This window comes from Aphelocoma coerulescens, chromosome 3 (assembly GCF_041296385.1).
Source record: "Aphelocoma coerulescens isolate FSJ_1873_10779 chromosome 3, UR_Acoe_1.0, whole genome shotgun sequence".
NCBI classification, from domain to species: Eukaryota; Metazoa; Chordata; class Aves; order Passeriformes; family Corvidae; genus Aphelocoma; species Aphelocoma coerulescens.
Genome location: NC_091016.1, coordinates 48,513,242 through 48,538,950, shown reverse-complemented (window position 1 = coordinate 48,538,950; position 25,709 = coordinate 48,513,242). Strand labels below are relative to the sequence as shown.

Below are 25,709 nucleotides of genomic sequence, written 5' to 3'. Positions count from 1 at the left end.
GGTGAAAGCCCAGATAGCAGCAAGCCCAAAAAGTCTGCTGTCCTCAACTTCCCCCTTCTCAAAATTGTTGATGAAGTCACAATTTTTATTGCACTTGGCTGTGTGCCATAGGAGGAAATTATCAATATCTCTTTTCATATCTGGCACCATATATAATTCTCTAAAGTTACTGTCTAGTGACTTTCAAAACACATGCTGTCATGCTCACTATAGTGGAAGTTTCATCCCTTCTCACCTGATATCTTTTACATTTTATTTCAGTCCCTATAGAGGCAAAGAGCAGATGAATTTCAGTAGAGAGGATGAACTTCAGAGAGATTGTACACTTGAACAAAGCACAGATTTCAACCAAATCTGAGCAAAAGTAAGAAAAGGGCCTTATAATATCCAAGGGGCACATAATATGAAGCAAGAAATACAAAGCCAAGAGAAAGAAAAGCATAAATTGATACTTAGATATCTATATTCTAAACAGTGAGATGTGCTAGAAATGTGGTAAGCTGGCTGTGGAGGAGAAGTCATGGACACACCAGCCAGAAACAAGAATCTCACTTGACATACCGAGTTAACTTGTCACAACTTGTAAAAATCTGAGTGGTTTTCCCAGTGAGTTGAGCCAGAAGAAGGACACTGTTACATATTGGCAAGTAAAGCCTTGAATGGCAAAATACTAGATTTATGGTTTGCCAAAGCAAGGGGATTCCCCGTAAAATCAGCCTGTGGAGTAGCAGGTGCAATGAGCTCAGAGCAAACCTGAAAATAACAGACAATTCAGTTAGGTCTAGAAAACGGGGGGAAAAAGTTTTTTCTTCTGCTACTGCAAAACCAGAAAAAAATCTAAAAGGAAATTTGTGTAGAATGAGAGAACAAGCAAGAAAACATGACCATGCTAATACACACTTTCATTTGCAGAAATTTTGATTCCAGGAACATTCTCTTAAATACATATTTGAAACAGTGGGAAAGTGACTACTGGCAATAGGGATGCATACTTTACTATTCACATCTCTAAGAAAGTGTTTTTGCAAAGATGTCTTCAGCCCCACATGAGAGATGCTGTGCCTCTTGTGATTATCTCTCCATGAACTTTCTTCTGGTTTGGATGAAGATGCTGTCCCTCGCAGAATAGCTTCTGCAACCTAGTGGAAAGTTAGTTATAAATATGTAATTTTGAGTCACAGCTAGTATAATCAAAGAGCCTTCAAAGCTATCTGGCTCAAACTTAAAGCCATTTTCTTTTCATAAAAATGATGATATTTAAACTCAATGAATGAAATTCCACATGTTGTTCTGCTAGGGACCGAAGGTTCCCACTATCAGACAAAAAACTTTGTAGGCACCATCATAGCATCTTCATATAGAGCATCCTATTATGACTCTCACACAACAAAAATATTCAGTGCTTTGGGTAGTGGTTCTACATCAGCAAAGCAGTAGTAATAAAACAGAAATCTGGCCAACAGAAGAAGTAAGTTAGCTTTTCCTTATCCTGGCTTTTATTGGAATTTTTATGTATTTTAATTCTGTACCTGTGACTAATCTCTTTTCTTTCTGACCTTCACAATTTATAAAAGGATGAGCCGTATGAGCAGGCAGGTTTGAGAAAAGTAAAAATAAAGTGAAATTTAACTTCAAATTACATTTCCAATGAAACTTAAGAGTTAGGTGAAAAATCTCATGAGCAAGTACATTACAATCAAATAAAAAAAAGAGACACAAAACTTCTTCACTCCAATAAAGCAAATGATGGGTTCATTTGTGGTTCTAACACCTTTTAAAGATACTTTACTAGAAATTAGGTTTGAAAATTAGGGAAATATCTAAGAGTAAATGGCCCAATTTTATTTTTTTCTAGATTCAGCCATTCTGTGGAAGTGTAGGATTCATCTCATCAGATTATACTATCTTGGAGATAATTATTTTTTCTAGTTTCCTTGACATACATAGTATGAAACTTATCCCTCAAAGCATGTATTTTTCTCCTTTGAATACACACAGGGAAATGAAATGATCCACTCAATACAAATTTCATTTTTTTTGAGTTCTAGTCTGAACCATTTAATTTCACCCAGACTTGCTGTCTCCTGTGTAATAAGTGCGTAACGTTAATTTCCTTTAACTCCCCTACAAGAAGTTACTCAGTTATATACTAAGGGAACAAGTAAAACCCTGCAAGTACATTAAACAAGTGGAATACTGAATGAAAAAATTACAAGAGACTCTAACCTACCATTAAACCATTTTGATTTCCAGAGACCAGCAGAGACATTTACATTAGCCAGCTATATTTTCCACCCTGATTATCCCTCCTGCTCCATCCCAGTGTAACTCTTATTCAAGAATCCGACTTGTGCCTCTGTAAGGCAGGCCACTGACAGTGTTTCCTTCTAGAAAGTTTACAGCATAAAATAAGAACTGAAATAAGATTTAATAGAAGGTCCAACTATATTTTTTTCCAGGCTGAAGAGACGTTTTATTAAAGAGGTAAATGGCACTATATATATAGAGTAGAATTATTTTCAGGAGGCTTTAGGTGGCTAATTTAGGCCACTTATTGTCATGGGTTAGCCAGCATAGTCCCAGAAGTGATGTTCTTGCAAAGGGGTGCTTACAGCTCCTCTATGACCTGACAGAACCTATCAGCTGGCCAGTTTGAATATGGACAATTTTTTAAGCCACTTAAAATTTTGACAGCCTCTGTGGTCCACATTTAAGAATGGACAAAGCCCGGGGGAGCTCTGTCTCATTTCTGGTGCTGGGACACGTAGCTGCAGGGCCCGTACGGGGCCCGCAGGGCCGGGCCAGGAGCCGATGGGCCCTGTTCCACCCGCGGCCCCCCAGCCCTGCTATGCACAGACGGGCCACTCCCCCTGTCCAGTGCAGCCGAAGATGAAGATTCAGCTGAAGCTGCCCACTGCCCAGCAAAGATCATGTGACCAACAGCGATAAGCAAAATTCCAGCTGCAAGGCCCAGGTGAGATTAACCTTTTTAGTGTGGTAAATTCCCTCCAGAACAGATGGAGCCTGCACACATTAAGTAAAGAAAGGAAGAGCTGAAAACCTGAGGGAAGAGAAAGAGGAGATGCTTAAAGCTGAAATTCTGTTGTAAAGCTGTGACATATCAGAGTACCCGTAGTAATTTCATGAAGGCATGAGGGGTGGAGCGTTCAACTTGTGAGCAAAAGCACCTATGCTGAAACAAGCAAATGCTGAAGCAGCTGTGATTTGAAGAGAAATTTGAACAGGGAGAGATGGAAGCGATGAGGACTCTTGCTCCAATTGGAAGGAGAAAACCTCTGCTCCTAGAGATACTCCCAGAGACAGTCTTAGAGATGAAGATGCTTTTTTCTCCCAGGAAAGGAGGAGGGCCTCTATTCTCAGAGATGAAATGCTCCCAGAGATGGGTGAAGAGAACTTTTGTTTCTGAATGGCTCAACCTTAAAATGGTACCCCAATAGCTCAAGATTGGACCCTCGAAAGCAGTTGTGGGAAAAGCTGCAAGTCAGGGGAAGGGACTCGCATGTGAGCAGAGAACCAACCTGGGCAGCTGTCTCGTGACACTGAAGCCATGAGAGAATTTCTTGTGGAGATGTCTCCATAGCATGGGCAAGAGAGACTCCTCTCCCTAAATGAACTGAACAGGGTTATAATGGAAGTGGTAAACAGACTGAACATCCCAAGGGTTGTCTTTTTACAGTGGGAGAAGGGAGGAAGGTGGGGGGAGGAGAAGAGTTCTGAAGGTGTGGTATGACTTTATTTTCTTCTTTCTTTCTTTTAGGTCTATTAATAAACTTTTATATATTCTTTCAAGTTTTGTGCCTGCTTTGCATTTCTACTAATTCTTATCCCACAGAAGGTAAACAGTAATGAGTATTTTGGGCCACACCACTACACTTATCTAAACTCCCTTTCTAGTTAGTGGAGGGAGATATCTGACCTGACACAAGTGTCTAAGATGGGTTGGTTATATCATCTGGTAAAGCTGCCCACCTCATGGATAAATAAGGCTGGGTGGAGTAGGACCACACAAAGAGTGTATGTTAAAATGGCTTACTATTGAGCTGACTTTCCCTGCTTCAGGCTAAGCATGGCAGGATGGAGGAACAGTATTCACACATGACAGCTCCAAAGAAAAACTACTGAATTTTTCAAACCGTATTAAGCAGAAAATATCTTCCAGTACCGGGGTCTCTGATTTTCTGTCCATGAAATTCATAGCTTTAGGGTTTTTTTCTGCTTTCCATCTCTGATGTTCTGAAACTCTGAGCTCATCTCGAAGCTCCATGTTCTGCCTGGTCAGCAACTCAACCTGCTCTCTCAGTTTGCTGTAGGCAGCATGCCAGTAGGACTCAGTTCTCTTGAACTCCTCCTGCAGTCCAGCAATCTGCTGTTTTAATATCTATCAGTAAAAAAAGAAAGTGTGCCATGTCACTGTGTGCTCTGAGCTAGGCATGCCCACCTTACATATCCAGAAGCAAGCATGGAGCCTTCTGCTCTGCTTAAAGGTTTACAGTTTTAAGTTATGCAATTTGAAAACATTTGAAATTATTTCAACAATGAAAGAAAACCCCCCCAAACAATAAAAAACCACTGTCTTGGAAACTCCTATATTTAAAACAAACCAATTGTTACACAATGAGCAGAGAGAAGTCCATGCTGAAGAAAATCAGGAAATTCAAACTAATCACGCAAATAATCAGTATTAAATATAAATGCTTTTAAGAAAAGGCTAGAATACAAGGCATATTTTAATGACAAGAATGTCAGTTAATCAGACCTTCATGTGGTGAAAAGGGCACAAGAACAGTTAGATCCTTCTTACAAAGAGGAGGGGATTGCAAAGACATAATTTTCAACTGAATTGAAAATGAAAGTAATGAAATTTGGAGAGGACATTTCCATATACATCCACCTCTACTATTTTTTGCCTTCTCCCTTCTTCCCTCACCCATGCTGATGCAAACACTGAGTCCTTTTCAGGGCACTCATGCTGGATACTGCAAACAGAATACTGGTGGAGTTGAGCTAGAAATGTGCAGTTTGCTCGGTAGTCAACCAATTGCCACATGCAACCCTTTCTCACTTTCCCTTCACCTGTGTGTCTGCCCACTTGTTTCCTGATCACATTCCAGAGCTGTGCCTGCTCTGAATTTGGCAGATTTCCCAGCCATTTTCAAGAAGCAGCAGACTTCAGAATTTGGGAGTTACAGAGATAAATAACTTCAAAAGTATTTTGGTTTTGTTTTGTGGAAAATTAAATTTTTGAACCTGCACTCATTAAGTTTTTGAGTTGGGAACAAAAGATTAAAACAATTCTATTAAATTTCATCTCTAGAGCTAGGCATAGTCAAGAAAGGCAATTATTCCCTGGCATAAATTCTAATTATTATTTTGTTTAATCCCAGGTGGAAAGAAAGTTGATATTTTAAAATATTGTTCAGAGAATACCTTCAAAACATTTTTAATTAAAATACTAAAATAACCTCACTGAAATATTTCCTGCTGTAAATATTACCTCTAGAGAAATATGAAACATAAAGAGAGAAAATATTCACTATGTGTATGGTCCAGAAATATGTATCTGAAAAGTATACAGATGAAAAATAAAGTATAGAAATTTTGAACAAAGTACTGTGTTGCCAGTTTTAATTGTCCTGAAACTTTCCTGATCATGAAATTAATTTAAATTGTCAGTGTGCTGTCAAATATATCAGTTTGGTTTACACATCCTTTTGCAGCAGAACATTGTTCCAGACATTTCTGAGCTTTACCATTGCCTATTCTTCAACTCTATAAAAATATATCTTTTAGCTGCCCCATCTCTGTTATTGGTTTCACATGGCATTTTTTGGTCTCTTTGTCAGTGATTCTTTTAGAAAATTGCCCCTTAAGTCGTATTATGTCTAGCTGTTTTCAATAGCGATAATGGCCACAGATAATCAGAGATGACTTTATCACTAACAAGTCTGAAATTGAGGATTCAAAGAGATAGAATCCCATAAAGGAACTTAGAAGAAACCATAATAAACAACTTGGGAATGCTATTAGGCAAGTTAGAGTGTTAGACACAGAGCTAGATACCATCAAAATACCTCAAAGCCAAAGATCAGGGTAGTTTAAAGAAAAAAATAATAACAAATACCCAGAACAGGGACAAGAATAAAGAATATAGAATGGTGGCCATTAACTGTGTTTCCCTTGGCACAATGAGTCCTAATACTAACAAGTTGGAAAGTTCACTATGCAGGAGTTGGAAATTTTTCAAGAGTCAGCTCAGTTGAGCAAATCAGTACAAGGAAGTATGAGGAACATGGGAATATTTTAACTTCAAAAAACGGCAGGCACTACCTAATTTCTTTTCTTATACAAAAAAAAAAAAAAAGTACATTTAAAACACAAACCAAAGCAGTATCTTACTAAAATCAAAATCTTCACTGTATATCTAACTGTCCTAAAGAAGTGGCATGAATAATTTGCCATGTGTGGCAAATGGGAAGATTCAGGTAAAAACATAGGATGTCTGTATGAAAGGATTTTAATTGATGAGAACTGCATATTTATTCTAGAGAAGACAACTTACTTGCATTTCTTCTGATTTCACATGTTCTCCAGTGACTCTAGCTGCTCCTTTGAACTTGTTCTGGGCAATTTTTTCTTTCTGCAGTGGGTGGGCTTGATCTCTACTGTATTCTGAAGGGTGAGTCAACTCCTGTCTCCTGACAGTCTCGAGCTGGTCTATTCGTGTTCTGTTCATGAGGTAAACAAAGAGTATGAAATTGGCATACGAGACTGTAATGAAGGACTGTCTTCAGATAAACTTTCTTTGGGCATGATCTTTGGAGGGCTTGGGCATGTCCCTCATATGCTGATACTGCTGGGAGTGGCAACAAGTTATCAGCACTTGTCAAAATTAAGGTACTTCCTCAGTGGGAACACTCACGTATGCGTTCAGCTGCAACATTTTTTCTATTTAGCTGCTGGAAACAATTCTAATTGAATTTTTTGACAATACAATGACCATGAACTTAGAGGCTTTTAAACACATTTTGTATTGAGATAGCTAAATTAGGGCAGACCTGCAGAAGGCACAGCTTGTTACCTGTCAGTGTATCTGTGGAGCCCTGCAACCATGCAAGGCTGGGGACTGAGCTGCGTTTTCATCAGCCCAGTCATTACTACAAATCAGATTACCCATGGACCTGAATGAAACGGGATAAAGAATTTACCTTCCACAGGTAAACACACTCCAAGAGTTAAATGTGGGTGTTCAGAAGTGATTTTTCCTTTGAATTCGATGTCTCAAGACACGACTGATCTGGAAGTGCACTTCACACTCAGAAGAGTACAAATCTTTACATATCCTCAGGGTTTATTAATATACTAGGATCTAACTTCTTAGTTTATTTTTAACCTGTCATGAAATTATTTGCTAGCTTCCTGCTAACAAGTAAAAAGTGAGCTTCCAGCTCCCTTTATGACCTACAGCCACCATCTGTCCTTCACTATTACTCGAAAAGCAACATGAACTACGGGAGGCAGCCGTGACCTCATGTTTCCCTCTCAGTAATGGAGTTTAGCACCTCAGGAACAAAACGTGGAAGTTCTCACAGAGACTAAGAGAAAAACAAACTCCCTATATCCTTCTGTTCTTTATCATTCATTACCTACTTTTATTGCTGTTTTCTATTCTAAATAAGCTTGGCTAATATTCTGGTTAAAAGCATGCTAGCGAAAGCCTTAGTGACAGCCAATGTAAGTATTAATTCTCCTCAAAATAATCAAATTGAATGAGCAAATAGAGGCCCTGTGTGATTATGTCCTACCACTCCTCCATACCCAGACCAGTTACTCTGAAATACAATGCCCTACAACAAAAGCAAGATGCAAGATCTATGTATAATTTTCCACTGAAGACTGAACAGAACTGTGTTAAGTCAAGGCTAGAAAACAGACCCTGCCCTGAGGAAACACAGTAACCAAGGATACCAGGAGCACTTAACCATACTTCTTTGGAGCCTCTGCCAATAGTTCATAACCCAGCTATAAATTACAAATAGGAGCTAAGTGCAGAATGCAGATAGAAAATACATTAAAAGAGGCTAAGCACTTTGCACAAATGGAAATTCTTGCTTGCATGCCAGGCACACATGTGCATGAGGCAAATTGAGGCAGGGCTGTCTGTGAGGCAAAAACATACATGAAGCAAAATGTTCTTTCCAAGAAAAGGGTTTTCAGCAAGATGCAGGTGGGAAAAAATAAACCAACCATCAACACATTGCTGCCGTTGGTTCAAAAAGTGTGCAGATTCCACACTAAAAGGAAATTGTGCTTTAAAAATTGCAAACAAGCCACCCTTGTGGAAGGAGCAAGCAAATAACCATCAGAGAATCCTCTGGCTCGTGCCAAATGCCAACTACATCGGTGCTGCAGGGGTGGAGCTACAGGCTGATGCCTTGAACACTCTCCAGGCGCTGTTAGGCACCAGATACACACAACACACTACATCCCAACTGGTTTTACCTTCTTGCTTATATTATTTGTGCCTGGAAAGGTCTGAAAACCAAGTGCTTGGAAACAAAAGAATGAACAGATTTGGGCAGGTTTGAGCATGTCACGCTGCTCAGAAAAGGGCTTTGATTGTTTCCAGCAAGCACAAGTTGTCCCATGGCACAAGTGAACTGCTATCAATGGGCAGTCATCTTGTGATCCTAACAAGATGTTACTGATTTAAAAATGCAAAGCAGATTCTCAGATTGCATAAATCAGCACAGAGCTGACACAGCCGGGGAGGATAAGCTGCCTTTTGCAATTAGCTTTAGCTTATAAGTCAGAAAAAGTGAGTGAAAAGAAGTACACATTATACTGGGCAGGCATTTTTGGGTAAAAATCTGTGTGGAAATGCTAGGGGCTACTATGGCTAATGACATGAATAAATCGATGGCAAGCTCTTTTAAAAATATGCATTATTTTGAAAAAGTCAAAGTAATTGCATCTGTAAGGCAGCACTGTCAGCAGGCAGAGAATACAGCACTGGCAGAATTTGGCACTGCAGTAATTCTGCACCAGTACATCACTCCACAGTCAAAATTTACACCAGTAAAAGTAAAATCAGCACCTAATTTCATTAGTAGTTTCATGAACCGCCAAATCCCACAAATACTCACATCTGGAACACCTATTAAGGTCAGCCAGAGATCAGAGATCCAAGAAGGATCTTTAACACAACCATTTATTTTTAAGATGGTGAAAACATTTTGCTGAAAGACAGCTATAGGAGAAAATGATACAAACCGATAAATACAAAATAGCCTTTTGCACCATTCTTCTTTGAAATTAAGAGGAATGGACAAGTAGATCTGAAAAATAATTTCTTACTTTGCATTATATATCAAAAAATCAAAATCAATAAACTATGTCAATTTTGCACCAGTTAAGAACTAGGTTTGAAATGCAAAGAGGGAAAGAATCTCTCCTGTGTTTACAGTAGATAGCACCAACTAATTTCTAACAGATTTCATCACATTAAAAATTTGTATTTGATTTGATTTTAAGCAACCTCAATTTTTATTAGCAGCATTTTCATAGCCTAAAATTAATTATAGTTGTGAAGGCACTTCCATTACAAATCCCATAGTTCCAAAATTATTCATTGCAGCGATTTTGTGTTAAGAAAGTATTTTTCTTCTATGAAGATGTAAACAAAAAAAAACCGAACTAAAACTTTGACAGCATTTAATAACTACAAATTACAAAAGCAACTGTCTTGAATTTTCAACTTCTTAATTTATATGGTAACAAATACATTCTCAGTCTAGTCTAAAGATTAGTATTCCTGACATAAGAATGCTGTCGGCATTGATGCATAATCTACACTTTTTATTAACCTCAGAAATATGTGCTACCCTGTTGTGAATGTGAGAAGTTTATCCTTTACTTAATCAGTGGCCTGATCAAATTTTAAAAAAATTAGCCTGAGTTCCTACTGCTTTCACTGTAATCCAAAGATATTCAGCAAATTATGAGAAGCATTTGGTGCTACTCAGCTTTAGACCCAAACTGCATTAGTGTTTTGAGAGCTGGCCTACTTCAGTGAGGTGCTTTACTTCTAATCTAGATGGCTAAATAAGTGTTTCAGTTCAGAAACAACAGAAATGTCAGTGGAAAGAACTTAGCTGGTAAGTAAGAATTTAGCAGCCTGATTTTAAGGATGCTAAAAGAAATATTTTCCTCACTGCACACATAAATCAGTTTCTTGTGTATGCAGATTTACCTGCAAAACTGCATTGCTTCCTCATGCTCCTCTTTCACCACGGTCAGTGAAGGGGTTCCTCTGCGGTATACGTCAATCTCTAATCCTCTGCTAAGGATAGTCTGGGATTCTTCCGGACACGTATCTGTGATAGTACACAGAACTTGGTGAATATTTATGAACCCTCATTAAGTATTTAAAACCACAGACTGCATAAGTGCATTTATTGCTTAATCTATCAGAATGAATTAATGTATTTTGCCTAATTATGCAAGTATTCCATTCCCAGCAAAGGTCTTAGTAGTGCAATCCAAGCCCTACAAATCAAGTAAGTGAAAGAGATTTTGGGGTATATTAGTGTCAGTAGCTGAATTCCTCTTTAGGAATGTGAATGCCATCTGATGGTTCAACCTTAGCATGAGCATAACTTTCAAAGAGGCCTCAGGAACCCTTTTTTAACAGCAGTCTGACACAGACTAGATTGTGCTTCTAGATTGTGACAGAGCAATTGAGAGATATCAGAAGTGAATATTTCTGCCCTGGTGATTATTGCAGACAGGAAAACTTATTTTGACTGATCTTATGTAAAGAGAAAGCCAATGGTTTGGGATGAGGAGTCAACGTGTGGGAAGTCCTTCAGTGGAAATCAAGAAAAGTCAAGAACTTGTTCAATAAAAAGGACTAAAGCCTGCTGAAGCAGGATATCATTTCATGACCAGAAGTAAGATCACTGAGCCAAAAGATAAGAAACATTGATTGACCAAAGAGCTGGGACCACATTAAGGAAAAACTGAGCGAAGATATTCTTAGGAAATTTCAATTTGCCACTGAACGGAGGTTGTCTGTGTCTTAGGAGAAAAACATGCAAATTTGAGAGATTAAGTTGCCCACTTTTTAAAAAGTCACATATATTATCTCTGCGGAATTTAAATAGAAAATGTGAATATGTCACTGTCAAGGGATGAGTCATACCTAAGCTACAGGGAATTCTATCCCTGACTTCAGAGATTCATTGAATATCGCAGCCATCTCATGGGATCTAAAGTCTGCACCTGAAAGCGTACCTCAAACAACAGACTTAGGAAGAATGACTAGTGATGATAGAGAACCAAGAAAAACAAGGGGCTTGCAGATGTATCTCTTCCCTCTTCTCTGTTTTTTCCAGTTTAGGCCTGGGAAATACTGACAGAGGTGGGCATATCGCTAGGGAGCACAGGCAGAAGGAGTCATAAATCCAAGACAAAAATTTTTCCCCAGTGAAAAATAAACATAAATCAACACTTGCGTAGCTCTTACCTGATGTGTCTGCAATCATGTTTTTTTGTAGTTCTTCCACTTCAGGGCTTTCTTTAATCTTGAAAGCAGGAATCTCATGAGCCTCTCTTGAAGATGGCAGATGTAGGCTTTTAACATTCTTTGACTCAGGCTCATGCTCTCTCCTTTTCAATCTTGTGAGCTGAAATAGGGACTGACGAAAAGAAGAGCGAGCCTTGCTCCCTTTCAAACTGTCAGCTCCAGTACTAGAATCACTGCTGCTTGTGCTGCAGGAGAGATCTTGTTGACCTGAAATTGCTTGAATATCTTGTTTTCTTGGTGGTGATCTGCTGTATTTCCTTAGAGAGATTTTTTCTGTTCCACTGGGTTCATCACTAGCATAATCACCATCAGAAAGATCCAAATGCCTGTCAGTGTGATCCACTCCCTGAGGCACATGCTGGGAGGGATATTGTGCATGGTGAAATTTGGGGTCATCATTACTTTTTGGGGGTAAGCAGCTTGACTCACAGGAGAAAGATGTAACTTGCCATTTGGAGGCAACTGTTCCCTTCCTTTGCCACTCTTGGTGCAAGGCTGAGGATGAGCTTCCCTTCTCCACAGCCTCAGGTGAGCTACATGTAATTTTTATTATCTTATCATTGACCACCTTAAACCCAGTATGGATTTGCCTCTTGCTTTCCAAGTTCTGGCTGTCCCCAACAACTTCCTGCGGGCATACCTGAACCCACTTCTGACCCTGTGTGAGTGCAGGACCTGCACTCCACTCTGCCTCCTTGATGTGATCTGTATATAAACCCTGGAGTGGATAATGCCTCTGTAGGACTTCCAAGGGGGTTTTTGCTCCCTCTGTAAGATGTTCTTTCAGAGGCTTACCTAGGTCCTTTTGCAGAGTACCCTCCACAGCTCTTTCAGCAGTTTTGCCTACTTGTTCTATAGGACCCATGTGATGAGACTCCAGTTCCTCTCCTACTTGTAGGTTTGTGTCTGTTGCTGTTTTGGGATGTGGTTGTAGGATTTCAGGCCATCTTCTCTGTGGTGGGTCACCAAGATTTTCCTTTAAGTCTTTATCTCCCCCAATCGCTTCTTTTTCTTCTGCACTTTGCTCAACTACTTTTGCTTCACAGTCAGTCTTAACCTTCATCTCCCTCTCAGCTAAAGCACAGTCTGGCTTTTTTTCATGTGTATCCATCTGCATGGAGCTACTGACCTGCAGATTTAGCTGAGAGCATTCTCCTGGCTGTAGTATGCCTCTGTTCACTTGGCCAGATTGGGAGAAATGACCCCAGAAATTCAAACCAGCTCTTTTGGCATTCTTGCTGTCCTCTTTTACAGGCCTCTGCTTAATTTTTTTGAGCCTTGCCATGCCCTCTCTTCGTTTCAGAAAAACCTTTCGAGGTGTTATTTTTGGCTTACCCTGGAAAAAAATAAAAATTAAATCCTGACAGTCACAGCCCGAGAATTGTTCTGCAGAAAGGAAGATATTTACAATAACTGAAAAAACTGAGACACCAGAAGTCTTAAAGACACTGGGTATGGATAACTGAGTACATAAGAAACAGCCCTGAGATTACAGGGAAGGTGTAAGAATTTTAGAAGCAGTCGCTATGTGATGCCTCCATTCATTCATTCGTTAGTAGAGTCAAAGGGTTAAGATGGTGCTAAATGTCTGTATGACAGAAGACGGGAAAAGTTCTATCCTTCTTTGTTTTCAGGGCAAATTCAAGTGGTTTTTACAATGTGACACAAAAATATATAACTGCATCAGTATGAGATGTTATTTTACCAAGGAGACATAGAGAAAATTTCTGAGTGTTGAAACATGCATCTTCCAAGTCACCAAGCCGAACCAAATGCTGAGTCTGACACCTAGAGGTGTCAGGCATAAGCTCATCTCAAACTGTACCCACAGCAAAAAGCAGAAGACTCTCACTGTACTTGGCCCTTGTATGGAACCTGTATTTGGAAATGCCCCCATTCTCACAGTGGTGGCACATGAGAGACCATTTATTATGGAACAAACAGAGACTACCTTGATGTCTATTTTAACTAAGTGTCTTGAGACCTGGGCACAAACTATGACCCAGAAAATAGGTGGAAACAGAGGAATCCAGTGGGAAGTAGTGGGGGAATAGGATTGTGACTGAGTAATACAGCCCTTTTTTTCCACTTTAGGTAAAAATCTTTCAATATCACATGCAAGAACAGTGGAAAAATGTGCTACCATGCAATGAGACCAAATAGAGCCCATGCAATATCTATGTCCGTGAGAATTTGTCAAAAACAAAGTGAATGCACCGATGGCAGCAGTACCTGTTTCTCCTTCTGCTGTTTTTCTATGAGATGATTGTCTGCTTTAAGTCGCTCTTCAACAAATTTTTCAGAAGTCTTCTGTCTAATACCAATTGCTGGTGTGATTTGCCTAGGCAAGGAACAAGAAGGTACTTATTTGTAACATTCTTTAGTTAGTTTTCTTTTGATAATTTGTATGAAGCAGATATGGAGTTTAGAATTGTAAATGGTCTCTGCAATACTTTTAAAATGTGAAGCATGTTAGTAAAATCTCCCTATTGTGTGAATCCAACTCTCACTTTAAAACATCCTGTCTAGACTAAGCATTAATTATACTTTCAGCAAGCAACATTTTTTGGCTGGTATCAGTGTGTCCTTAGAAAGAGAAAATAGTCAAAAGGAAAAATAGTCATTTTCTGCAGACTAGAGTTGAAGACAGTCACAAAGAACTCACTATCTCTCTGGTAGAGTGGCTTGAATAAGATGGTGAAGAGTGATAGAGTAGAAAAAAAATGATGTCTATAATGCTGTAGAGGGCCAAACTGAAAGCTGGCTCAAAATGAAGCATAATACAGCATACACAAGCATATCTTATTTCAAAGGAAATGTGCTTGATCCTTAATTTATTGACTTATTAATAATTTCTACAAAATATTAAAAATTCTAGGATTAATAGAAGTGCAGCACATCACTGTCCTTCCTACACCCCATCTCTACCCAGCACCACTGTACCATGGATAATCTTTTAATTTGTCCCTCTGTCTCTGCTATCCCACCATGACCTAATCATATGAGATTTGGAGGGAAAACTCTTGCTGAAGAGGACTCAACATTAGACAATACTCATTTCAGCAAAGCTTGCTTCAAACCAAGTACAGCCTGGTGCCATAGTGAAAGTGTCATGAAGAGCTGGAGAACATTCTGTGCTTTACTTTCATCCAGCTCATGATAAGACCACAATGTGAAATACCAGCCAAATCACAAGTAGCAGTGACTGGGAGACAGACTTCAAAAGCTCACTGATGATCCAAAAATGCATACATGGACAGGGCCACTTGCCCAGACATTCATATGGTGCTGCCACATCTTCCCAGTCTTCTGCTCTGGAGGTCCCTGTCTTCCTTCTCTGTCCAACTTCCCACATGGTTAACACACTAAAATTTTCATGACATTTGCTCTCAGTCTGTGCTTTCCTAGAAGTTTGCTGCTTCTTTTTTTACTTGATGGAAGGCTCAGTGTGCCAAACACCTGCTGCTTCTATCCGCGTCAGTTGAGGAAAGGTAACAATTCTAAGAGCACTTCTTCCATCACCAGTGCCAGCCCACCCATTCCTGCCTGTTGTGAGCATCCCCACGGTCCTGGTACAGTTCATTTTGCAGTGCAGTGATGAACCAGATCAGAAAAGTGATCAAAGTTAAACAGTACTATTCTCTTCTCTCCAGATAATTTTAACAAGGATTACTTCACTGCCCTGTTCAATATATAGGCATATAAAAATTGGTCTTGGCATAGCTGAAGAGGCAGAGCAAGGACAGGAATGAATGAGCTACCATCACAAACTGATGGCCACTGCAGAAGTGATGGCATATCAACAGATTTTTTTTCTCCCTGCCAACTTTTGCCTTACTTCTATCTGTTGGAGATCACAGTTACAAACCCAGTTCATTTATATTGGCTAGACCAGCATCCCCTTACACAGAAGTCGATCACCTGCCAGGCCATAGACCTGCCCAATTTCTGCCCATGCACACCGGCCACTTTCAAGCAAAGAGCCATGGTGTTGCATATATAACACAAACATTGTGTATGCCATCAAGGAAAACATGTGTTTGCAGCTTGACTGACTGACTAAGATAATTTCTCACCTGGCTTCTATATTTCCAGTCTTCATCTTCCCTTCTATGCCAAACTGAGATGAAGAAATCTCCTCCTTTAGTTGTTCTCTTTGTTCTTCTTTAGCAGCAGAAAAAGTTTCAGAGAAACTCCTTTCTTTTAATTGACTGCTCTCTAAGCAGCAGGAAAAAGGTCAATGTAAACAAAGCCTTTAGAGAATGAATAAATGAAAAATAAATATCCTAAAATAATTAGAAATGTTTGTATTTTCAACAACATACACAAGGTTTTGATTTTTGAAAACACTTTACAGAATACAGTTGAATTAAGTAGATGGAAGGATGCAATCTGTGGAAAAAAAGAGGCTTCTGATCCTCAAATCTAGTGCTGGAATCATGGAAATGACAAGTGGTAAGATGCGTGTCCCCTGCCTCTAGAGATTTGTAGTGCTTGCTTAATGTGTTCACCCCAGAATATGGCAGTGAAGGCACTTCTAGACAGTACTGAACTACTTGTGTGTCTATAATTATGACTTGCAAGCCAGTTCATTTAACAGTTCAATAAGCAGTATTTGTGCATGAGAGTTTCTAACCAGGCATTTTCTGTTCTATTTCACAGAACTGCAAATGTGTGCATCTTCCTATTGAAGCTTACTGTCTTTTTCACCAAAAGAAAGCAGCTTCTACTTCAATTAATTTTTCTTCTGAGTGTCAGCTAGTGGTGAGTTCTTCTTTTAGGTCAAGTTAGGGCTGATAACTGGAGCAAAATACCTTTACTTGCTCATTCATACTACACACTGCTGCTGTAGCAGGATTTATATGGCTCACTTCATCATGTAAATACAGCCAGTGCTGTCAAAGTCCTCTGCAACATGCTGGAAGGACTTTTTGGTCCAACAACAGGAACACAAAAGTTTGTATTCATCCCTCAGTCTTTCCCAGCTACACACCAAATATCTCCAACATCTCCAGTCCCACAGCAGACAAGTGTTGCTGTTTCTGCAACCTTCCCACCTGCCTTGCACCAGAATATGTCTGAGGAGGCAGAGGTGGCACAGTAGGTTGACAGACGCAAGAGATGCAGAAGCCACGTCTCCTTTCTCACAGGTCTCACATGTGGGGCTATGCTGCCTCAGAATGCTTTAATAGGAGAGGTGCCCAAGATCTTTAATTTTCAACTAGTGATTCCCCGTGCAAGGCAAGAACAATGTGCCCAAACAGCTGTGTAATTCACCTTTCTTTTCTTTTCTGTTCTCTTCTTGAGCATCTTGTCTGGAAAGGTTTTTTGTGGCGCTCTCTGTAGACTGAAGCAATGACTCGGTGCTTATCCCTATAAATAAGAAGGTGAAATGTTAGGCAAACTGTTGATATATTTATGTGTCCAGCAATAAAAAACCAGACTCATCACAACAGTCAGAAAAATGTCAGCTAGCCCAGTCCGCAAGTGCAAATTCAGCTGAAGCATATTTCAAAGAAAACTGCACTGACCAGATCCAGTCAGAAGTTACCCTGATGTTATGAGGCCTCTGCACTTTCAAGCCTTAGTTTTACACAAGAGGCAGGCTGAAGTCAGCACAGCTTTCAATAAAAAGCAGTCATACCTCTCCCTGTCCTAGTGTGTTCCTGCTGTCAGATTCCTGCTGTCCAGTCTTATTCAACTTGTTTGTCAACAACCTGGATGAAGGGGTAGGGAGCACCCTAAGCAAATTTGCTGATGATACAGAACTGGGCAGACTGGCTGATGCACCTGAAGGCTCTGCTGCCATTCCCTGGGATGTTGATAGGCTAGAGAGCTGGACAGAGAGAAACCTTATGAGGTTCAACAAGGACAAGTGCAGGGTCCTGCACGTGGGGAGGAATAACCCCAAGCAGCAGCACAGACTCGGGGCTGACCACCTAGAGAGCAGCTCTGCTGAGGAGGACTGGGAGTATTGGTGGATGACAAGCTGACCATGAGCCAGCAGTGCTCTTGTGGCCAGGAGAGCCAATGGGATCCTGGGGTGCACTGGGAAGAGTGTGGCCAGCAGGTTGAGGGAGGAGATCCTCCCTCTCTACTCAGCCCAAGTGAGGCCGCATGTGCGGTATTGTGTTCAATTCTGGTCTCCACAGTTTAAGAAAGACAAAAACCTACTGGAGAGGCCTCAGTGGAGGGCCACAAAGATGATGAAGGATCTGGAGCATGTCTCTTATCAGGAGACACTGCAGGAGCTGGGCCTGTTCAGTCTGGAGAAAAGAAGACTGAGAGGGAACCTCATCAAATACATACAAGTGTCTCAAAGGCAGGTGCCAAGAGGATGGTGCCCAGAGTCAGGACAGGGAATAATGGCTATAAACACAAGAAGTTCCACCTTAACACTTCTTTAGACTGAGGGTGGCAGAGCACTGGAACAGGCTGCCCAGGGAGATCGTGGGGTCTCCCTCTCTGGAGACATTCAAAAGCCACCTGTGTTCCTGTGTGGTCTGCTCAAGGTGACCCTGCCTTGGCAGAGGGGTTGACCTAGATGATCTCCAAAGGACCCTTCCAACCCTAACTGGTTCTGTGATTCAGTGATTCATCCACTCACAGACTATCTCTCAATTCCCCTCATTTGTACTGTCAGAAGTCTTTCTGAAGCTCTACTGTAAACTTAACTGGGCAATGGATCCAAGTTCCGTGTAAACCAGCAAGAAAATAGTAGTTCCAGAGACAAGAAGTGATCAGATTCTTTCAGTGAGAGTACCTGTCCTGAGCTAGATAGAAGAATATGAAAATAAAATTTCAGTTGTACCATGGGAGTGGCTCACAGTCAGGTCTCACTACAGAAGTTCAAAGGAATCCAGGATGCATGTCTGGATTAGAATTACATTCTCTTCCCTTTTAAGTGTTTATTCCTACTTTTTTTGCTCTCCTCTTCCTCCCATTTTGAAATCAACTTTTGGTTTCTTGCAAATTGCTCTTTTATTCTTTCTTACCCTTTGGTATATTCCCACAGAAGACAAGGCTCGCAAAGTGGAGCCAAGAGAAGATGCCAAGTAGCAGCTTACATTGTTTCAGCTCTCAATGATGCAACTCTAGATCAGTGTGAGAAAAACCAAGATTGCTGACAGAGAGCAGGCCTTCTTAGCTACAGCAATGTGCTCTCACACCTTGGAAAGCTATCGCCACATCCGACTTCTTATGCTTCTTCCCCTAAAATATAACCTATTCCCTACTTCATGTAATTTAGTTTTCTCAATTTAATGACTTCCTTCTCCATTTATATCTACAAGCTGCCACTTCTCTCACTATGAGGCAAGTCGACTGTGACTCGAGAAGTAAAAAAAATCAAGTTTACAATACTTTAAAAGCTTTTATTACAAGCCACCATAAAAACAAAGCACCTTCCCCTGACCTTCCATAAAGTCAGTTAGAATCACTAGCAAAGGCAAGGATTCAAGGGAGTTGTAAAATAGACTTAGGTTCAGATTTCCAGCACTTTTTGCCCACCTGAATCTGAAAGCTGCACGTGTTCTCCTGAGATTTCTGAGCTGCTCTCGTTTGGCATGAGCTCCAGGGATCTGCTTTGCCAAGCAGAGGGCATTGCCAAGGGAGGTGTCTGTGAGAATTCCAGGCTCTCAGCCTGGGAAGAATTTTGTGATGGGAACTGGACAGGAATGAAAGCAGCCGGAAAGCATGGAAGGGGTGGCGTCGTGGCTGCTAGGTGAGAAGGTATCCCAGGAGAAACAGAAAAGCCTAAAAATAATCACCAGAGAAGAAAAATTAGAGAAGCTTAAGACAAGTATTTTTGCATTGAACTAGAAATCTCCTGCTAAACTGGTGTGACACAAAAACAATGTTGCTTTCATGTTTTTTTATGGTGGTTGCATGTTCAAATGAAATAATCAAATTCTTTGTTTGTTATTTTATTTAAATTGTAAAACCTGCTTGCTGCAATCATCAAATATTAAAAATTATTACATGCTACAGGGATGTTGAATTAAAGAGAACTTACAAAGTACTCCTGAGAAAGCAAAAAAAAACCCATTTACCCTAGGACCCCTTAAGTCAATTGGCAGGTAAAAGTTATGTATCTCAAAATATCTCTGAGGCTTAACTCAATGCAAAAGTGGAAAAGGTTTTCCTTTTAGCTCTGGATGGCTGGTTACACATTATATTAGAACACTTACCAGTGGAAAAAACATAAGCAGTTCTGCATAGGGACCAAAGTCCAGGTTCACTACTTCCAGGAAAAAAAAACCTTTCTAAATTAGACTTGCTTTTTATTTTCTTTCTTTATACCACAAACCCTCTCTGTCCTGTGACCTAACTAACAAGCAGAAAGAGAATGGCTGAGACTGAAAATGCCATGCCCCACAGTTAAGGCATTTTTTGGAAGAAGGCTGACCTGTGGATTTGAAACCTACCTGGCACAGTTTCAGGAATATCCCAACTCACTACTTCTGGGCAGAGGTTTTAACCATGCAGCCAGCAGGTGGTCAGAGCCGCTTCTGTGTGTGTTCCATGAGGCATTAAAATGACAACCTGTTGCTCAATGAGGTTTTGATCTTATTCTTGAATGCTATGTTACTTCTTTAAATGCATGGCAATATTAAAGCAACTACCTTTACCATAGTAAGATAAATCATAGCCCTACTAGTTCTTCATATTTTGCATCTTTAAAGGTCAATGGTACAAATTAATGCACTGTCCTTTGCTATCCTAAACTTACACTGCCTCCAGTAACAAAAGAGGACTTTGAGTGCAGGTTTTGCTTCCTTTTAATTCAAGTCAGCATTTTGTCTGTGGCCTTATGTGTTAGGTAAATGTAGCTGGATATGTAAATACACCCAAAGAGAATCCTATAAATATATTTCTTACTGTATGAGTTTGGTCTTGAGTTCATGGTACTAACTGTACTAGCTTTCTTCAGAAAAGCATTTAAGGATTCACAGCACTGGGGCAGCGGGAAGAGAAATTTGTATGGTGAAGCATAGCAGACTTAAGACATTTTCCTTCTCAGCCCTCCCTAAGAACCCAAAAAAAGTGGTGCAGCCACAGAACAGTTCTGCTCTCACTGAATGGCTGGAAGTAATAATAAACACCTTGCTAATTGTGGCATTTGGGCAGAGATTAATGAGCAACATAATTGCTCCATGGAGGTTCTGCTTTGATTAGAAAACTTAGAAGACACAGACTGTATACTTGTTCCACCTGGTCACTGCAGACAGCTTGAGGACTTTTGCCTGCCATTTCAACCAGCCTTTTCTCGGAGGCAAAAAGAACAGGATGATGAAGATTTCATTTACTCAGTCATAGTCTCCATCCTCTCTCTTTCTCAGGCTGTCTCCCTAGTGTACAGCAGTGGCTCTTGATAGCTAATTCACAGAGGCATAGCTCCATCAGGAAATCTGGTACAATGGCAGCCAGGCCTGCTCATACCACTGCTGCTGTGGCTTAGCTTCTGGCTGTAGGGTCAATGGTTGAAATCCTCCTTATCCCCCCACAAAAAATCCCTGATTGCTACACTCCATCAAGACCTTCAAACAGATCTGACACTGTGTTCTTTCCCAAGTTTCTTGCTCCCTTCAGTCTCATATTTCTTTGCACTGCTGGCATCATCAGGAAGCTCAGAGAGGGCCCCACAACGCAAGCAGACAACCTTAGCTGAAGAAAGCCTGGCTCTTAGTGGTCTCTCTGGGGTGGTGGTTGGCCCTTGCTTCCCACCTGGTGCCTCTACCCCAGCATACACCTCCTGCCTGCACACGTGCTCTGACAGCCCCACAGCTTTCCAAGCTGCTGTGAACATGTTCAATGACAGCACCTCTGCGCCCCAATGGTGCAGTGGATCTGCTTGTCCATTGTTTATCCAGCCCAACATTTTGTCATTCCTACCAGAAGGTTCTCTCAACCCATGAGGCTGAGAGGGAATGAAGCAAAGCCCCTTTTATTTTGTTAGCTAACAACAGGTATTATGCTCATTGGTGAGGTAGATGAAACTTGCTAAAATTTAATTTTCTTTTATGAAAGCAACAACGTAAGGTAGTATTTCCCTAAAATAGTGCCAACTCCAAGGGTTTCCAGGATAGGGGGTAAGGGGATGGCCATAAACTCTTAGTTTTTATTATTATCTCTAAATGTGCCTAAAGTAATGCCTATTGTCTTGAATGAACTTTTGCAAGTAGGTGTTCCTTGTATGGCAATCGAAATAAACAGAATTTTGATTATAAAGGACTATGTTCAAACTGGTCAAACTAGATGTGCTATGAAGTACTTTTATATGTGAATGGGGGAACAACAAAAGACGCAGGTATCTCAGAGGACTTAGTCTCACCCTGTATGATTAGAACATAGGAAAAACACTTAAAAAAAAAAAAAAAAGTAGATTTCAATTCCAAAAAGTTGTTTGTAAGACCTCATCAGGATACACTGAACTCTAGCATGAAAGGTGCCATCACCTAGTTCTCCTAAGTCTCCTCTGAGATCTTAACATAATGAGATTCTTGCACAGATCCTCAACTGGATCAAGTAGCTTGACATTAGACTGAAAAAAAAATAATGCCAGATCAATGTATACATGCAGCCAGGGGATGCTTTAGGCTGCTTAGAGCCTTAGCTCATGGGTTAGGTGAAGCTGCCTCCCCAGCAGGTTACCTGAGAAGCAGCATCAACCCTGGCCTTCCCATGCAATTATGGATACTCCCTGTCTGATGTTATGCACAAGCAGCCCTGCTAAAGCCAGGCCAATGCTCTCACAAGTCTACATCACTTTCCTAAATTCTTCTTTCACCTTGGCCACACACTGAGAAGAATGTTCTACTGCTGTAGACAGGATGGGAAGGTGTGGGGGGTACTCTTTTTCTACTTGCTAAGCAGATGGTGTTTTCCAGCAGTCCCACTGTCAAATGAAACTGTTCAAGGAGTGGTATCATGCTGTTAGGAACAGGCTGCACTATTAAAGGTAAGTATCTATTAACAGAAGAATGGTGTGTTGACTTTCTTCTTCTTCTTTTATCCATGTAAAACTGGAACTTTCATATATAGGTACAGAAGAGAAAGGATATTTCAGCTTCTCTGTAATTTTTACCACTCTACGATAATTTTCTGTACTACCATTCAAGACTACTTCAATTGAAGTCTATACAGAGGTCTTTTATTAAACATAAAGGTTCTCCTGAAATTTTAGTATACAGAAGAGGAAAGAAGTGTTTTCAGAAGATTACAGCTTGGATGCAATATTTGTAAAGAAGGGAATATTTTAGCATAACTGCCAGAGAAAGAGCCCCCAGCCACTGAAAACAACTATCAAACCTTCTCTTTAAAGAACTGCTGCATTTTGCTGCTGGTGTGCAAGCAGCAGCAAGTGTAGGTGCCACAGTGTGAGGAGAGATTCCCTGAGTACCTGGGTTGTAAAGTGCAATGATTTTCTGCTGTTCAGCCACCAGCCTTTGCAGCTGCTCCATCTGTTGCTTCATCAGCTGGTCCTGCTGCCCTGGAGCCTGAAAATATCAGGAAGATACAGCATCAAACTACACTTCTGCATGGTTTTTAATCAGAAAGAATCACGGTATCTGAGCTTTGGGGATAGGTGTTTCTTAAAGTGTGTATTACTTTGAATAAAGAATTTTAACATTTATATTTAAAACTCTTTTGGCATGTTAGAACTCAAAGCTAACATGATGATTGATGAAAAGGAGCTTTCAAAAGTCAATATCCACAGGCCAGAGATGCAAGTAGTAGGAAATATCAGCATGGTCTGAAACTAGGGATGAAAGGGTAGAAGAATGATTCTGTTTCTGACTAAATTGCTGTGACCATTTCCACAGCCCTTCTGCAGGCCAGGTACTCCCCACACCTATCTAACTGGATAGGTACATACCTCTCCAACTTGCCTTGATTTTCTGAGTTTCCCAGTTTATATCTATTTCACTCCTTTAACTCATCTGTTTCTTTCTGTCCTGTCCACTGAGAAGAACTACCAGACATCAGTCGTACAAGTGATAGGTCTTTTTTTTTCACTTTTATTTATTTATTGTGAATTACCAGATCTGTCCCAGAGCTAAAACTTACAACATAAAGACAGTGTCATATTGCTGCTGTGCCAGAAGCTTCTTGGCAGTCTACCTGTAAGCACAATTTTCACTCTACTGTCTCTCTCTCTGGTATTATTCGAGAGCACCATGTAACAAAGCAAAGTCCAAGGTCACTTTTTCTTCACCAGGCTCTTTAAGAAGAGTTCAAGTAATTCACATAGTCAAATGGCAGAAGGCACCAAAGAACAAAGAATGCCTAAGACCCAGTATCAGATTTTATGACCAGCTGTTAATAGTTTACAATATCACAGGATACATTCTGGTCATTAAACTTAATGACCTTGTTTATGTCATCTGAAAACAGAAGTAGCAGACTCCTGGGACTCACAAGAAATTATCTTCAGCTGCAGCCTCACTTACATTATTACTTTCCCAACAACCAAGGAATAACAAACTTTCTGCCCCTATATGTAAAGTACTACACTCTTCCTTAGAATAAAAAAATGTGAAAATAATGATAAACCTCAGGTGGAGAGAGGATTGAGAACTGCCAGCATAGATACATGCTAAGTAATAAATTCAACTGTGGAAATTGGAAATATAAGAGCTTCTTTAAAATATACAGCTAAGACATTGTATTGTTTACTGTCTTATGAGAAGCAGATTGATCATTCAGTGGAAGAGATACTGTGGAGTTACTTCTGTGCACCACTTTGTCAAAACTAAGAAGAGGAAAAAGTCAGAAATGAAAAAAAATGTATAAAAAGAACATGGAGCATGAGGACTGATAAAAAGACATATGAAAAAGAACAAGAACATGCCCCACAACCATTACAGACACAAGAATGTGGACAGCCAGAACATGCAAACCTTTCCACTAGAGGGAGGAAGATAGCAATAATTATCAAAGAGGAGGAATAAGAGCAAGATTGTTTAATTGTCTCTTGTGAAAAGCACTTTATTGCATGCATGCATTAGAGCAACAGCGTCAGACACAGGGTTATGATGCACTTCCCAGTCTTGACAGTAAAGCTTCCTACAGACATGAAAGTAATTGACCCTTTCTTTCTGGACAGGCTGGGCCACTATCAGGAATACATAATGTGCATTTAAAAATTCAGTGATTATTTACAGCAAACCAACCTGCTCCATGGTTTTGCATGTGGTAGCACAATGGTTCATCTCTGAGGCAGGGAGCAAAGGAGGAGTGAACATTTCCAAGGTCTCACTCACATCACGAATTCCAGCCTGGTTTACACTGGAAGTCAACTTCTGAGGAAAAATATCAGAGTTGGTTGAATAACATAATTGCTTTGGATGCTGAAAAGCTTGGTTGTGGCTCATGTTATCAGTTGAGGCATTACTGTTGCTTGTCAGACCACTAGCTTCTGAACTAAATGGAAGTGAACAGCCCTTGCTGGAGGACTCACTCATATTGCCAACCCAACCTGGGTATAAAGAAGGTACGACCTTTTCTGTTGTACTGGAAGATCGTACCATGCTGGTCAGATCACTGACAGACTGCTGAGACAGATGCTCTTCCGCCTTAAAAGTGTCTTCTTCCATGCCCTCCTTTCCGAAATTCAGATTAGGGAAATGTAACAAAAACCACCATAAACAAATGTGTCCTACTGATGTGGTAAATCCTGTGGTTTATTTTCTTTCTTTTCTTTTTTTTTTTTTTCATCCAAGAGAGATTTTTTTTTTAGCACCGTCTGAATGCAGAGTATCTTCAGACTTCAGAAACTGTAAAACATGCATGTATACTTTTTAATATTATTATATATGTAAAATAATATATAAATATAATATACATTTACATTTACATTTACATTTACATTTACATTTACATTTACATACATATAAAATACTGTTAGGATACATGCAATACAAAACCCCTATAAAATCCTTTACATTCAGAGAAAGTGTTTCATGATCAAAGATGACTGCAGAAAGCAGGTAATGAAGATAACAGAAGGAAAAAGGAGGAAACAAATGTTATGTGGAAAAAAACCAAACCCAAACAAAAACATGACTAGAAAACTGACTGTTGCTTAAGTAGCTCAAAAGAA

At 40.1% G+C, this 25,709-nt stretch overlaps 1 pseudogene; it reads right to left on the bottom strand.

The window, feature by feature from the left end:
- The window catches only part of LOC138107221 (centromere protein J-like), a 36,080-nt pseudogene extending 11,009 nt beyond the window's left edge, over nucleotides 1-25,071 (bottom strand).
- Between the last annotated feature and the right edge of the window lie 638 nt (nucleotides 25,072-25,709).